The following is a 13,922-nucleotide window of genomic DNA, read 5'->3' as shown; positions in this document are numbered from 1 at the left end:
TGATATATGTCTTTGGCCTGCCTTTAGCAAGAATCATGTCATGTTGGCTTTGTTTAGCAAGAATTCCCCTACCCTTTATGCTCCTCTTACTACATTCCTATCCAATAAACTCTTCACTCTGCTCATTGTTTATAAATCTCCAACTTTTTTTGCTGTTGGAGAGTTCAGAGTTTAGCTCTCTCTATCTCCTATTTCAAAAGAGTTGATCATGATTGCAGTAATCTAGAATGGAGTCTTCCTTACCATTGTAACAAGTGTCAGAATAATTTTTTAAACACCAAGCCTACCAAGATATTACCAAAATCTTGTTGAGGACATTGGACTTTTCACAACTTTTGGAATAAGGGATGGATAAATTTTTCCTGGTAGAAATCCTATGCAACTAAATTGTAAATTCAATTGGTGAAATGCAAGAGGAAAAATAATAAAAATGAATCTATTTCTCTTATAAGAAAAAAAAAATACCAACACAAATTTTGGTTAGAAATGAATTTAGAGATAGCCTGCCATAATTCCCTCATTTTAAATTAATTAAGGCCCAGAAAACAAGTTGACTGGTAAATGGTAGAGTCAGAGTGACAGTAAAATCTAGCCTCAAATGCATTTACCTTCCCACCACACTCATTACCTTCCTATTAATTGTTCCAGAAAAATTTTTTCCAAATTATTCTCTCATAAATGAATAAGATTGAATTTTTTAACAATAAGACCTGATTCTTACACTTGCTTAAATGAACTTAGCACTGTGCTGAACTCATAAGGAATCTTAGCAAAAATTCAGTAAATTGATTTTCAATTCTGGCGTCTACCTGTGCTAACTCTGATGGGTCCAGAATAAATCGTAAACTGACTGCTGAAAATATCGGTAAATCATTGTTTTCTGTTCCTGACAACATTACCGAATCCTCTAAGATGAAAGAAAAATAGAATGAGACTAGGGAACAAATGATGAATCTGCGAAATACTTTTGTCATTCAGGCATATGAAATTATAAAAAAAAACAAACTAGTAGATCATGATTCTAGAGTTGTTAGGCTTATCTACTTAACTCATGTGACTTCCAAGGAAACTACCACATTATTACTTGCAGAAGGGACAGTGGCATTGTGTGGGAGGGCCATCTGTCTTTCCTTTTTCTAGTTAACAATGATCGAACCAAAGCTAAAGAAACCAAGCTATAGTCTGGCAAGGAACCTATATTATCTATAAGCTAGGTCAAAAACTGAAAAGATAAGCTGGGTCAATCAGATAATTGCTCCTGCAAATCTGGACTAAAAAATAAATAAATAAACTGCCAATTACTAGCAGAGGCAGAAGCAAAAGTGTACATTGAAAGATATAATATGATATTATAATCAAAATATGGTAAGTCAAAAATACACCCAAATAGAAGTTATATGGAGCAAAAATTATGAATGAGCAGTGGAAGCAGGTTGGTAGAGAACGAAGGAGGAGTTTGGAAACCTGTTTCTTGAGTTGTCTTCATTCCTGATGACTCCTCAGAGAACTTTCCATTCACACATAGCTTTACGGTAACTCCTTTTGCTTGAGCTAGCTTGAGTCAGACTCTTCTTGGCAACAAACAAACCTAGCTGAGACAAGCACTAAGAATGCACTCTACACGGCCTTTTAGACATTGCCTCTTTTAACCATCTCAACAAACCTGCAAGCTAATTATAATCACCCCCAGCTTAGAAAATGGAGATAAAACAAGCTTAAGAAATTTGTTCAGATTTACATAACTACTGGGTGTCATAGGTGAAAACAAAACTCAGAACTTCCTGGCTCCAAAGTTGTGTCAGTCCATTCTCATGCTGCTAATAAAGACACACCCGAGATTGGGTAATTTATAAAGAAAAAGAGGTTTAATGAACTTACAGTTCCACATGGCTGCGGAGGCCTCATAATCATGGAGGAAGATGAAGGAAGAGCAAAGGGACTTCTTACATGTCAATGGGCAAGAAAGAACGAGAGAAAGAGAGCCAAGCAAAAGGGGAAACCCTTATAAAATCATCAGCTCTCGTGAGACTTATTCACTACCATGAGAACAGTGTGGGGGAAACCACCCGGATTATTCAACTATCTCCCACTGGGTCCCTCCCACAACACATGGGAATTATGGGGGCTGTAATTCAAGATGAGATTTGGGTGGGAACACAGCCAAACCATATCAAAAGTGCTAAAGCTCTTTTATGCTACATTATCTTATTTTTAAAAAGATAGGTACGAAACAAAAACAAAACAATTATTTTAAAACCTTCTTTGCTCAAATGCCATTGTGTTCCACATATGCCAAAGTATTGCATCTAGGTAGGATTTTTGTTGTTGTTTAATTTAATTTAATTTTATTTATTTTATTTATTTATTTTTTTGAGACGGAGTCTCGCTCTGTCGCCCGGGCTGGAGTGCAGTGGCCGGATCACGGCTCACTGCAAGCTCCGCCTCCCGGGTTCACGCCATTCTCCTGCCTCAGCCTCCTGAGTAGCTGGGACTACAGGTGCCCACCACCTCGCCCGGCTAGTTTTTTGTATTTTTTAGTAGAGACGGGGTTTCACCGTTACCCAGGATGGTCTCGATCTGCTGACCTTGTGATCCGCCCGTCTCGGCCTCCCAAAGTGCTGGGATTACAGGCTTGAGCCACCGCGCCCAGCCAATTTAATTTAATTTTAAGTTCTGGAATACATGTGCCAGATGTGCAGGTTTGTTACATAGGTAAATGTATACCACGGTGGTTTGCTGCACTTATTAACCCATCACCTAGGTATTAAGCCCAGCAAGCATTAGCTATTGATCCTGATGCTCTGCCTCCCTCCGCACCCCTGACAGGTCCCAGTGTGTGTTGTTCCCCTCCTTGTGTCCATATGTACGGTTCTAAGTTAAACAACAAAAGAGCAGTGTCCTGAGGCAGTATCTTTAAAATTATTTTTAAAAGTAAAATACTTTAATAAGAAAAATGCATTTAACTATTCATGTGTGTTTTTGGAAATGTGTTTTTCATTTTTCAATGTGAAGACATAATTTTAGAGATAGCTATGACATATAGAAAACAATTTGTAAGTCATGAATTACAGAAAAGCGTACACAGAGTTGATAGTTCATCATGGTCTATCACTTGAATGTTGACAAAACCTATCAATTTTGGCAGAATGTGTCAATCTCACCTTGGGAGGGGCAATGAGTCGCATCAGTTGGTTAAACTGTAGGAGAATGTAGACTTTGAAGTCAGACCTGGCTTGGACCCTGACTCCTTGATTCTCTAGCCACGTATTGCACTAAGAAACTTCCCTTAACCTCTGATTTGGGGTTCCTATATAAAAATAGGCAATATGGTAGAACCTACCTCAAAAGATTTTTGTGAAAGCTAAATTAGAAAGCAGCTGTTCAGTGATGCACACATAAGCAACACTGGGAAGTGTTATTTTCTTTATTATTTCATTTCAATGCATAAAAATCTTTAATTAGGAAATTTAGACACATTAGAGCTTTTCAGTATGACATACCTCAATTATTTCCCCTAAAAGTAAACTTTAATGTTAGAAGGGTCAAAGAACATTTTATGGTGGTTTTATTATGCAGTAGAAAATGCTTTCATAGCCACAATTTGTACTGAAGTATGCTGTTTCTAAATAATATGGCATTCAAACCAGTAAAGAAAGGTCAGTGTCAAATAACAGTTTTTAGTCACCCTCCTGAGGAGACAATATACAAGGAGAAGCAAAAACAGTGGATCACAGATGTTAACACGTTTTTGGAAAATAGAAAGAATAGGAAGGAGTAGCTCCTGATATAGAAGATGAAAGAAAGCTTACAGGCCACCCAGAAAGAGTGCCAACAGGAAGCAAGTCCCAGGAAATCTATGGACCTGGGACACCAGGCATCGTTGAGGGGACTTGTTCAGAGTCTGCAGATAGAACTGGGAGTTCCGAAGGTCCCCTGCATTTCACAGGATCGGGCAACTACCCTTATCTTACCTTCTATCCCTGAAGAAAGAGGCTGCTTCCCCTCTGGAGAAATTGGAACTGAAAAGCTACTTATTCAGGCAAAGAGAGAATTCTAAAAGCAGGGAAATAAAGTGAGAGTCAGCAAATGGAATTGAAAGTCCCTAGCCCTGCCTCCTCTTCTCCTAAGACTCCAGGAGCTAGGCATAAATCTCCCAGGCAGGAGAGGAGAGGAATGACATCCTCAGGAAAAATGACTTCAGTTACTGACATTGTGGGTCACCCAGTGAAAAATTCCACTCATCACTGACTATCCGTTAGAGAAGTTCACTAACAAGCTTTGCCTATACACACATAACTTTCATCAAGTTTCTCAACTGCCTTAAATTTAACGAGAATAGTTAGCTAAGAATTTGATATTTAAGAGAAACTTCTAGTATAAAGAGACCCTCAAAGCAGAAAAATAGTGAAAAAAGAAGGAACATAGAGAAAGCAGAGAAGAATGTAGAAGACAACTTCTAAAAACACAATAACTTTTGACCTCAGAATGTAAGAACATATTGCTTCATGAAACAAGAATAAGAAGACATATGAAAGAAACACCAGAGAGTTTAAAGTGGAATTGAAAATTAAAATTAAGATAACAGAGTGAAAATTTTCACTTGAGATTTAAAGGTGAAGGGTAAATTTTAGGAAATTACATAGGAATTAGAAGAAAATAATGAATAAAAAATATTTTAAAATGAGGAAAATCATGCAGAAAATGAAATGTATAACTAACAGAAGTCAAAGGAAGTGAGAAGAGAGAAAATGCAGATCAGCGAACTCTCAATAAGTTTCCCAGAGCAATAAAATACATGTGTTGAAAGGGTACATTGAATGCCCTGTGTAATACGTTTGAAAAGAACCACAATAAAGAATATGATTTCAAAATTTCACTTGGCCAAAGAATATATATTGAAAGTTCCCAAAGGAAAAAAAAATAGGTTATATACAGAAGACTAGAAATTTGACCCATTGAAAGCTAGATGACAGTAAAACAATGTCTTTAAAATTCTGAGAGAAGTAATATTCAGCTTACAAATTTTTACCCAAACTATCAATCAAATGTGAAGGTCGAATAAGGGCATTTTCAGACAATTAAATGTCACAGTAAATTGTCTGGTCCCATCCGCATTATTAAAATGCTATTGAAAGATGTGCTCTTTCAACAAAAAGAGTAAAATTAAAAAAAAAAAAAAAAAGAGAGAGAGAGAGAGAGAGAGAAGAAAAAGGAAAAAAAGGGAAGACATAAGATCCAGGAAACAGAATATTCAACATAGAAAAGATAAGAAGGAAGTGGGAGGTGGCAGTTTTGCAGTGGGAAAATTCAACTGATATGTTATCTGATTGATTATGATTATGATTATTATTTGAGGCAAGGTTTCACTGTCACCCAGGCTGCAGTGCAATGGTGCAATCTCAGCTCACTGCAGCCTCAACCTCCCAGGCTCAAGAGATCCTGCCACCTTAAGAGATCATCACCTCAACCCCCAAGTAGCTGGGACCGCAGACACGCACCACCATACCAGGCTAATTGTTTGTATTTTGGTAGAGACAGTGTTTCACCATGTTAGCCAGGCTAGTCCCCCACTCCTGAGCTCAAGCAATCCACCCACCTCAACCTCCCAAAGTGCTGGGATTACAGGCGTGAACACCACACCCATCGTTATCTGATGGATTGTTGACCTTACAAAACATCCTTTGAGAATATTCAGTGATATGTGAATGAAAATTAAGCAAATAGAATTTTAAAAATATATATATTTTTTCTGAAGTTAACAGAAACATATATTTATGATAGAGAGAGAAGAGAGAGAGAGAAATAGAATTGGCTCATGAGACTATGGAGGCCAAGAATCCCCAGGATCTGCCATCAGAAAGCTGGAGAAAATAGTGGAACTCAGTTTGAGTCCAAAGGCCTGAAGGGCCTCTTGTCTCCCACTGGCTGAAACCAAGGAAAAGTTGAAAAAAGTGCAATCCTTTGGTGGTGTGTTCACAGGCCTGATCTAGTCAGCTTCAACAACCTTTGAACTTGCTTTTGGAGAGATAAAAAGTCACTTGTATATTTTGCTACATATTATGCCAGATTTTTAAAGGGATGATAAAGCAGACTGTGCTTGTAAGCATGCCAGGTGTGGGCTTAGTTGTTCCCATGTGTTAAGATAGTCACTCACTTCTGGGTGTTGCTGTTCACTCCTCTTTTCCTTTAAAAGAGCCAGTCATGTTCCAAACTTTCTGTCTCCTTTAAAGGAAAATGAAACTGTCATAGGTACTGGAGAACAATAAAAGGGTTGTATTCTTAAACACACACACACACACACACACACACACCACACACATACACAGACACACACACACAAAAAGATGCCAATGACTGGGGGCAGGAGAAGATGGATGTCATAGCTCAAACACAGAGAATAAATTTGCCTTTCTTCTCCCTTTTTCTTTTTTTCAGACCCACAAAAATTGTCTGAGGCTTACCCATGTAGGTGAGGGCAGACCTTCTTAACTCGGTCTCCCAATTCAAATGCTAATCTTTTTTGGAAACACCCTTAGAGAGAAGCAGAATAATGTTGTACCAGCTACCTGGGCATCATCCCTTGGCCCTGTCAAGTTGACACATAAAATTAACCATCACAATATCTCTCAACCACCTGCCCCTCATGCACATGTCTTACAATACCATAATATAATTATTGAAATCTTGGAATTATTCTTGATAAAATCTGTTAACCTATAAATCTTACTTAAATTTCAACAGTTTTCCCACCAATATCTACAGAAGCAATGCAAACAAGGTTGCTCCTTAGAGACCCTTTCCAGGAACAGTTGTCAGTATATTTTCATAGCATTTCCCAATGGGCAGTATTATTATTTATTAATATGATCCAGTATATAACCAAAAGTTTTATTTTCTTGTTCATTTTTATAAACAGAGGGCAAAAACACATTGTTGTTTGCCCCCTGCCCCCCTTAATCTCTATTTTGGGAACCCTGTTTGGATCACAAGGCCAGAATAAAAACACCAATGTCATTAGTTTGGGAAATAAATTGATTAAATATGCAAACTCTATGAAGAAAATGAACAAACCTTGCATACTACGCTTGAAATTCCAAAGTTACATAAACTAAAAGGAACTCAATAATATCACTTACAAATATAGCTTTATATGATAAATAAATCATTTTCATTGATTGAAATGTATCAAAGGCTCTTAGAGCTCACAGTTTGCTTGCAGTTGGGTTAACACTGCAAGTTACCTTAGATATGGCAATTCACACCACTGCCAATCTGTGAAAATGGTAATTTTCTTATATACTTTAGCAATGAGACAAATGTTTAGATATTTTAATAGAATTTTGTTAATACTATGGCTTGATATTTTTTTAAAAAGAGTCTATTAAGATGACCGAAGTCTATTCCTAATCATTGTTTTACTATTTCAAATAAAATGTCAGGATCTTAGTACAGTAGGGGCAGGATTCTAAAGTCCTTCTAGCAGGACTGGCTATGAAATTTACAGATCCCAGTGAAAAATGAAAAGTGAAATCCTTTTAAAAAATTATTAAGAATTTCTAAGGTCAGATGGCAGAGTATTAAACCAAGCGTGGAGTTCTTCTAAGTGCGGGGCTCTGTACAACTGCACAGGTTGCGTGGCTATGAAGTTGCAACAAAGATTGCGAAGATTGTACATCTGTCGCCCTGCCTCCTCAAGGAAATTACTCTAAAGACTTGGTTGGTTCTATTGGAGAATTCCTGATTAAAGGGATTCCCTACTACCCAGCATGTGCCTATATTGATTGGTTCAAATCACTCTCAAATTCTTTTCAAACCTCCTTTACTTTTCCTCAAGCTTTATCTGTCCACACCCCAAAGTACCTACTTTGCTGAGAAAATTAAAACCATCAGACAAGAACTACTTTAATTTCTCCCTAGCAAACATGCAAATATATCTGCATCCACTTCCATCTTTCCCTCCCTCCCTTTTTGCTACCTAAGGTTGGTCCCTTCTCCCTTCGGTTATAGATCCTGTGTCCATTCACCTTCTCAGGAACTTGTCAGTGTTAGTTAATCTTTCTACACCTTAAATATTTAGCCTCTCCTTTTCAATTCAGCCCTTCTCATGACTTATATACAGTCCAAATCTCTCTCTTTTTATCAAACAAACATATGGAAATAAATCTCCCTTAAAACCACACCTGCGGGAGGCTGAGGCAGGAGAATGGCGTGAATCCGGGAGGCGGAGCTTGCAGTGAGCTGAGATCCGGCCACAGCACTCCAGCCTGGGTGACAGAACGAGACTCCGTCTCAAAAAAAAAAACAAAAACAAACCACACCTCCAATCCAACTAAAACCTTATCTCATTCTAATCCTTTGTAGCTAAGCTGGCAAATTTTCTACCTTTGCTGTCTTATTTCCTCACCTCAATTCCAATCTGGCTTTTGTCCCCTCATTCTATAGACCCAGATCTCTCTAACATCATCAGTTACATCTGTGCTGTTCAATTATTCAGACATTTCTTTATCCTTACTGTACCTTAGGATCTCAAGAGCACTCTAACCAGCTAAGCAGACCCCACTGTTCCTCGCGATCACACTTTCTCTTGGCTTCAATAACCAGACAGTCTCATGCTTTTCCTCACATTCCTCTAGCTTCTTCTTTGCTGTCTCTTTCTCTACCCAACCCATATTCAGTGGGGACTCTTCCTTCTCTCACTGCATATTCTCTCCCTAAGGGAGCTTATCTAAGCTTCAGTTACCACATGTATGGCAATGATTCCCAAATTTATATATCTACCCTGACTTCTCCTCTGTACTATATAGACTGACAGACTTATCTACCCACTTGACATTTCTTGGAGGATACCTTTAAAATTACTTAAAATTCATGTTTCTTTGGCAGAGCCATGATTTCCCTGCCTGCCTAATCACTCCTAAATCTGTTCTGTTTGTAGTGCTTTCTATCTCAATGAATGACATTGCCATCCAATTTGTTGTGCAAGCCTTCATACCTCCCTCCATCACCATCTGCCATTAAAACTATCAGCCTGCCCTGGACAGCTCTACAATACCTCCTAAATGTTACTGAAGTCTCACAATTTTCTTCCATTTATATTAAAATTGTTTTAGCCCAATGATTTCCCCTTCATGATCTGCCTATCTACCTGTCCAATTTCAGTCATACTACTGGCTCCTCTTCATTCTCAAAACTGCTGCCCTTACAATTACTCTCACCATGATTTTCTTTCTGTTTGGAACAGTTTTGCTTCCCCTCTTCTCTAATTAACTCCTACTCATCTTTCAAATCTCAGCTCAAGTAACACTTAGGGAGAATTGTATCATTCAAGGTTTGTATCTATAAGCAATAGAAGCATTTTCTGACCTAAGCAGAAAAAATCATGTATTAAAAGGATATTGATACCTCACAGATGGAATGGTTATATAGTCTGGAGAACCAAGCCCTAGTATTTAGGAGTAACATGCTAACCACTCTTAGACACTGGTTTGGGGAAGAAACATCTACCATCATCATTAAGCCCTGCATGGTAGATTTTGTACCACTACCACTTCTGCATCACATCAATGTGAGAGGGAAGGATGGGAGTGGAGAGAGAGGGAGAGGGAGAGGGATGGAGATAGAGAGGCAGGGAGGGAGGGAGAGAGAGAGAGAGAGAGACAGACAGAGAGAGAGAGAGAGAGAAAGAGAGAGAGAGAGAGAGATCCCACTGCATCCTAGTTACAAGGGAAGCTGGGAAGGCAAGTATCTGACATTTTCAGCCTCTAGAGTACTAGAGTGGGAGGCATTTTATGACTCCGCCACGGCTTGTCATGTAGGAAATTCTCTAAACATTTGAAGGGAGCTCAGATGATGTTGGGTAGTGAAAAAGAAGTACAAACTCTATAAAAGATTTCCCTGATCTCCTTCGTTAAATTAAATTCCATTACTGTCATTGCAACATGCACTGCTTTTTAATAGCACTTGTAACAGTTGGAATTTTACATTTATACATGTTGTTGCAATTTGCCATGTACTCATCTATTTCGTTCTATATCCTGCCAACTCCCTCACAGAGAGACTCTGAGTATTTTTGCTCACCTGTGTATTCTCAACACTTAATACATTATAGGTGCTCAAAAAGTATTTCTTGAAAGAATATATTTAACCTATAAAAATTATTTCTACCCATATAGATTAAATAAGCATAACAACTTCTATTATTCGGTGGATATATGTTGTATGCCTTTCCTTCACCCTTTTAAAGCCAGATGGGGAAAACATCCTACTGCTGTCCTATTGTGAAAGCAACAGAAGCTATTTATTTTGCAGGCACTCCTTCACAGGAACAGCCATTTGGGTGAATTTTAAAATGCCTTCTGCACTGAGCCAGGACATACAATGGTTTCTTTAATCCCTAAAGTAAATATGGTAGTAACCCAAGCATTAAGAGACTTTTATATAAAACTACATTGTGCTCCTTGCACATTCCTCTTTCATCCTGAGCTCGAAAGCATTTTTGGATTCTTTCATTCTGCCCTCAGGGTGTAATTGCTATCCTCCCTCTTAATTCTGTCAGAGGTAGCAGCACAGAAAAGAGGAAGTCCTAGCCAGATTGGCCTGGTGAAGTTAAGTAAGTCCCAGAAAAGAAATGTTGATACCAACAGAGCTTTTGGTTCTTATATTTTAATGACCATATACGTTTAAACACTGTGTGCTGTTTCCAAATTTGCATTCAGGCTTAAATGTAAATAATCCTAGAGAGATAGAAGTCCTCGAGGATAAAAATCCTGGAGACATTAGTTTAGCATAAATTTTTCTATGACAATATACCATGTATTGATTTTCAAGGGTTGCCATAACAAAGTGCCACAAACTAAGTGGCTTACATGACAGAAATGTATTGTCCCTAAGTCCTGGAGGGCAGAAGTCTGAGATTTAGGTTTCTGCAGGGTTTGGTTCCTTCTGAGGGCTGTGGCTCTCTCTCAGCTTCTGGCAGCCTCCGGCATCCTTTGCATGTAGATGACATTCTCTCTGTGTCTTCACATCCTCTTTTCTCTGTAAATGTCTGTCTCTGTTTCACAAATATCCTCTTTTTTAAAGGACAGCAGTCATATTGGGTGGAGATCTACCCTAATGACCTCATTTTAACTTGACTACCTCTGTAAAGACTCTGTCTCCAAATAAGGCTACATTCTGAGATTTGGGGAGTGAGGACTGCAACAAATCTTTTTTGGGTATACAGAATTCAGCTGATTACATAACCTAATCTGAGAAACCTCTGCAGCAGGCAGACCATGTACAATGCAGGTCGCAGGACAAGATACTTCGTGGAAGCAACGATATTGGTTAGCGACTGACAGACTAAGAAAGAACACTACAGACAGGATCAGCTCAGCTATCAACAGCCACAATGCACATAAAGGGAGCATTATACCCGAAAAAAAGGACGAAGCTTTGGGCTTCTCAATTTCACTCGTGCCCTCAGAAAGCAGCACCAAAAACATGCCCATTTTTAAGAAATGAGACAAACCATTGTTCTAATCTTGTAAAGTTTTCAAAATGAAATAACTCATTAGTTAAGGAATTATACATTATGGGAGTAGTTAAATAAAATCAGATATAATTTAGCTATTTCCTTACAGAAGACTTTTAAAAATGAAATGGTATCTCCGGTTCATCATGGGAAATGTACATGAAATTGTCCTGACTGGTTAAAATCATATACACCGTACACAGTCACAGTTCTATGCACCTTTACTACATAGGCCTTGTCAAGGATGAAATTTTATATTAGCTAGTGCGATTCTTGGATTAATGTTTGTCTGCCTGACTAGAATGTTACCTCCTATAGGCAAGGAGCACATTTTTTTGTTTGTTTGTTTGTTTTGTTTGTTTTTTAACATGTTTTTAGATTCTCGGCAATGACCACAAGTACTGGCACGCAATACATATTTGTTTATTATGAATAAATGAATGAATGAATTCATTTATTATTCAAAGTTTGCATTATTCATTCATTCAATTATGTGTAGATAATAATATTTACTGTTCTACCAGTACAACTTAAGAGGTGCTAGAGAGGTTGTGATGAAAAAGAAGCAACATTTGCTTTCACAGAGTTTAGGATTTACAAGGAGAATAAAAATATTTTTTTAATAAAATGATAAAAGTACAATACACAGGGTGAAATACAAGAACAATGAGAATGGATTGAAAATGCCATAAACATGCAGAAGGTGGGAGAGGCTATCATGCTCTGAGAGCAGGGAAAAAAGTGTATGAGAGAAACAACATTTGAGATAGGTCTTAATGAATGGGTAGCAAATAAAAATTATTTTGACAAATAAAAATGAGAATAAAGGGAAAATGATGAGAGAAATGACCAAAAGTGATGCCTCTATAACAGCAAGTAATTATGTTGCAAGTAGTTATCATGGCAGAGAAAACTAAAACTCAAATAGGTAGTTGTTGTCAGTAAAAATGAAAATTAGACTGAGATCCTTATTTGTCAGGCTGAATAATTTAGATAACTTTTATGATGGAGAAACAGTAAAGATTTTTTTCACAGACCCCTGAGTGTTTCCTTAGGAAGACTCTTTGGAACCTGTGAGTAATATGGGTTTGAATAGAAGTGAGTGAAATGAGGAAGATTATTTAGGAAGCTGCTACCCTCATCCAGGCCACTAATAACAGACATGGTTGTGTAGGGTCCCAAAGCTTATACAATTTGGACACTTTTAAAAAGAAGAATACAAAATTGAGTTTCACACTAAATTTTTTAAAGAAAATAGTTATGTATTTTAAAGGCTAATAAATACCATAATCATGAGCAAAACTAAAAAGAAATCAGAATATTTTAATCAACAACCTGACACATTTCATAACATTTTAATTTCTTACACTTTTTAGCTGTGTATTCATTTAATTGCCTCTTCCTATGACATGTGACATAAGTTTCTCTAAGGAGAACAGAAAGATGAGTTCCTTTTTTCTGTGGTATGATTAGTAATAGTTTAAAAAACAATTGATAGTTTAGGAAACTTTCTTCCAATTTTACAACTTGTTCCTGCTAATTTCACACTAGGATGACCTCTAGTATATTTGAATACATAAAACATACAACTTTGCCCAGAGACCTACTTCCTCTTGTTTATGCCCAGGAAATCTAATAATTCTATATCACAAATTAGCCATCAGAAAAGAAAAAAAATGGTGTGTTTATGATTGCACATACTGAATTATGAATGTACTATTGGCAAGACAGAACTTGTCAAGAACTGATTCTTCCACTTCCAGCCATACACACCTAATTATTGAAAGAACTTACCCCATTTAAAAAAGCTTCTGGCTCTATACCTTGGAAATATTTTGTTTCATCCCCTAACTCTGCCAGTGCTGGAAGCCTGAGAACATGTTCATATAAAGGTATGACCTCTGTTCTATGTCACAAAGCTGGTTGAGTCAGCATTGTAGGCAATTGGTGTATTTCTGAAAACCAGTCCTATACCAGAGTAACTGGAAATAAATTAGTTACTCAAAGAACTGACTACAAACCACTTAACATACTGCACAAAACCCAAAGCCCAAACTAAATGTATCTCCACCTCAATTCCGTCTTATCTGTATTACAAAGTTCCTGTGATCATTCCAATGCCACCTGACAAGGGAGGGTGGGGTGCTCCTAGGGGACATGTGATGGAAGGAAAGTGGAATTGGAGATAGTGGCCTTAACCAATTGCAGATAAAATGTCTTATTTTTGAAAATTTATTAAATTATACGACCTAGCGAATATTTTGCTAGGGCCCTGGGGTCCCAAAAATCCCTGCTTCCTGGTATTTAGCCCATTGTGTAAGCCCTTCTTCTTGAGTGTAGCCTGGCCTAGTGACCTGCTCTAACCAATAGAATGTGAGCAAGGTGATGGGATTAAGTCACATAAGTCACT

The 13,922-nt window shown here is 37.7% G+C and overlaps 1 long non-coding RNA gene across 1 annotated transcript in view; it reads right to left on the bottom strand.

Annotated features, from left to right (window-relative positions):
• Positions 1 to 13,654, bottom strand: part of LOC103883209 — a 33,221-nt gene extending 19,567 nt beyond the window's left edge. The window contains exon 1 of the long non-coding RNA XR_001901177.3: positions 13,307 to 13,654. This is a non-coding gene — a long non-coding RNA (uncharacterized LOC103883209). The remainder of the gene's footprint in view (positions 1 to 13,306) is intronic.
• Between the last annotated feature and the right edge of the window lie 268 nt (positions 13,655 to 13,922).

This window comes from Papio anubis, chromosome 4 (assembly GCF_008728515.1).
Source record: "Papio anubis isolate 15944 chromosome 4, Panubis1.0, whole genome shotgun sequence".
Taxonomy (NCBI): Eukaryota; Metazoa; Chordata; class Mammalia; order Primates; family Cercopithecidae; genus Papio; species Papio anubis.
This window is presented reverse-complemented; position numbering and strand designations above follow the sequence as displayed.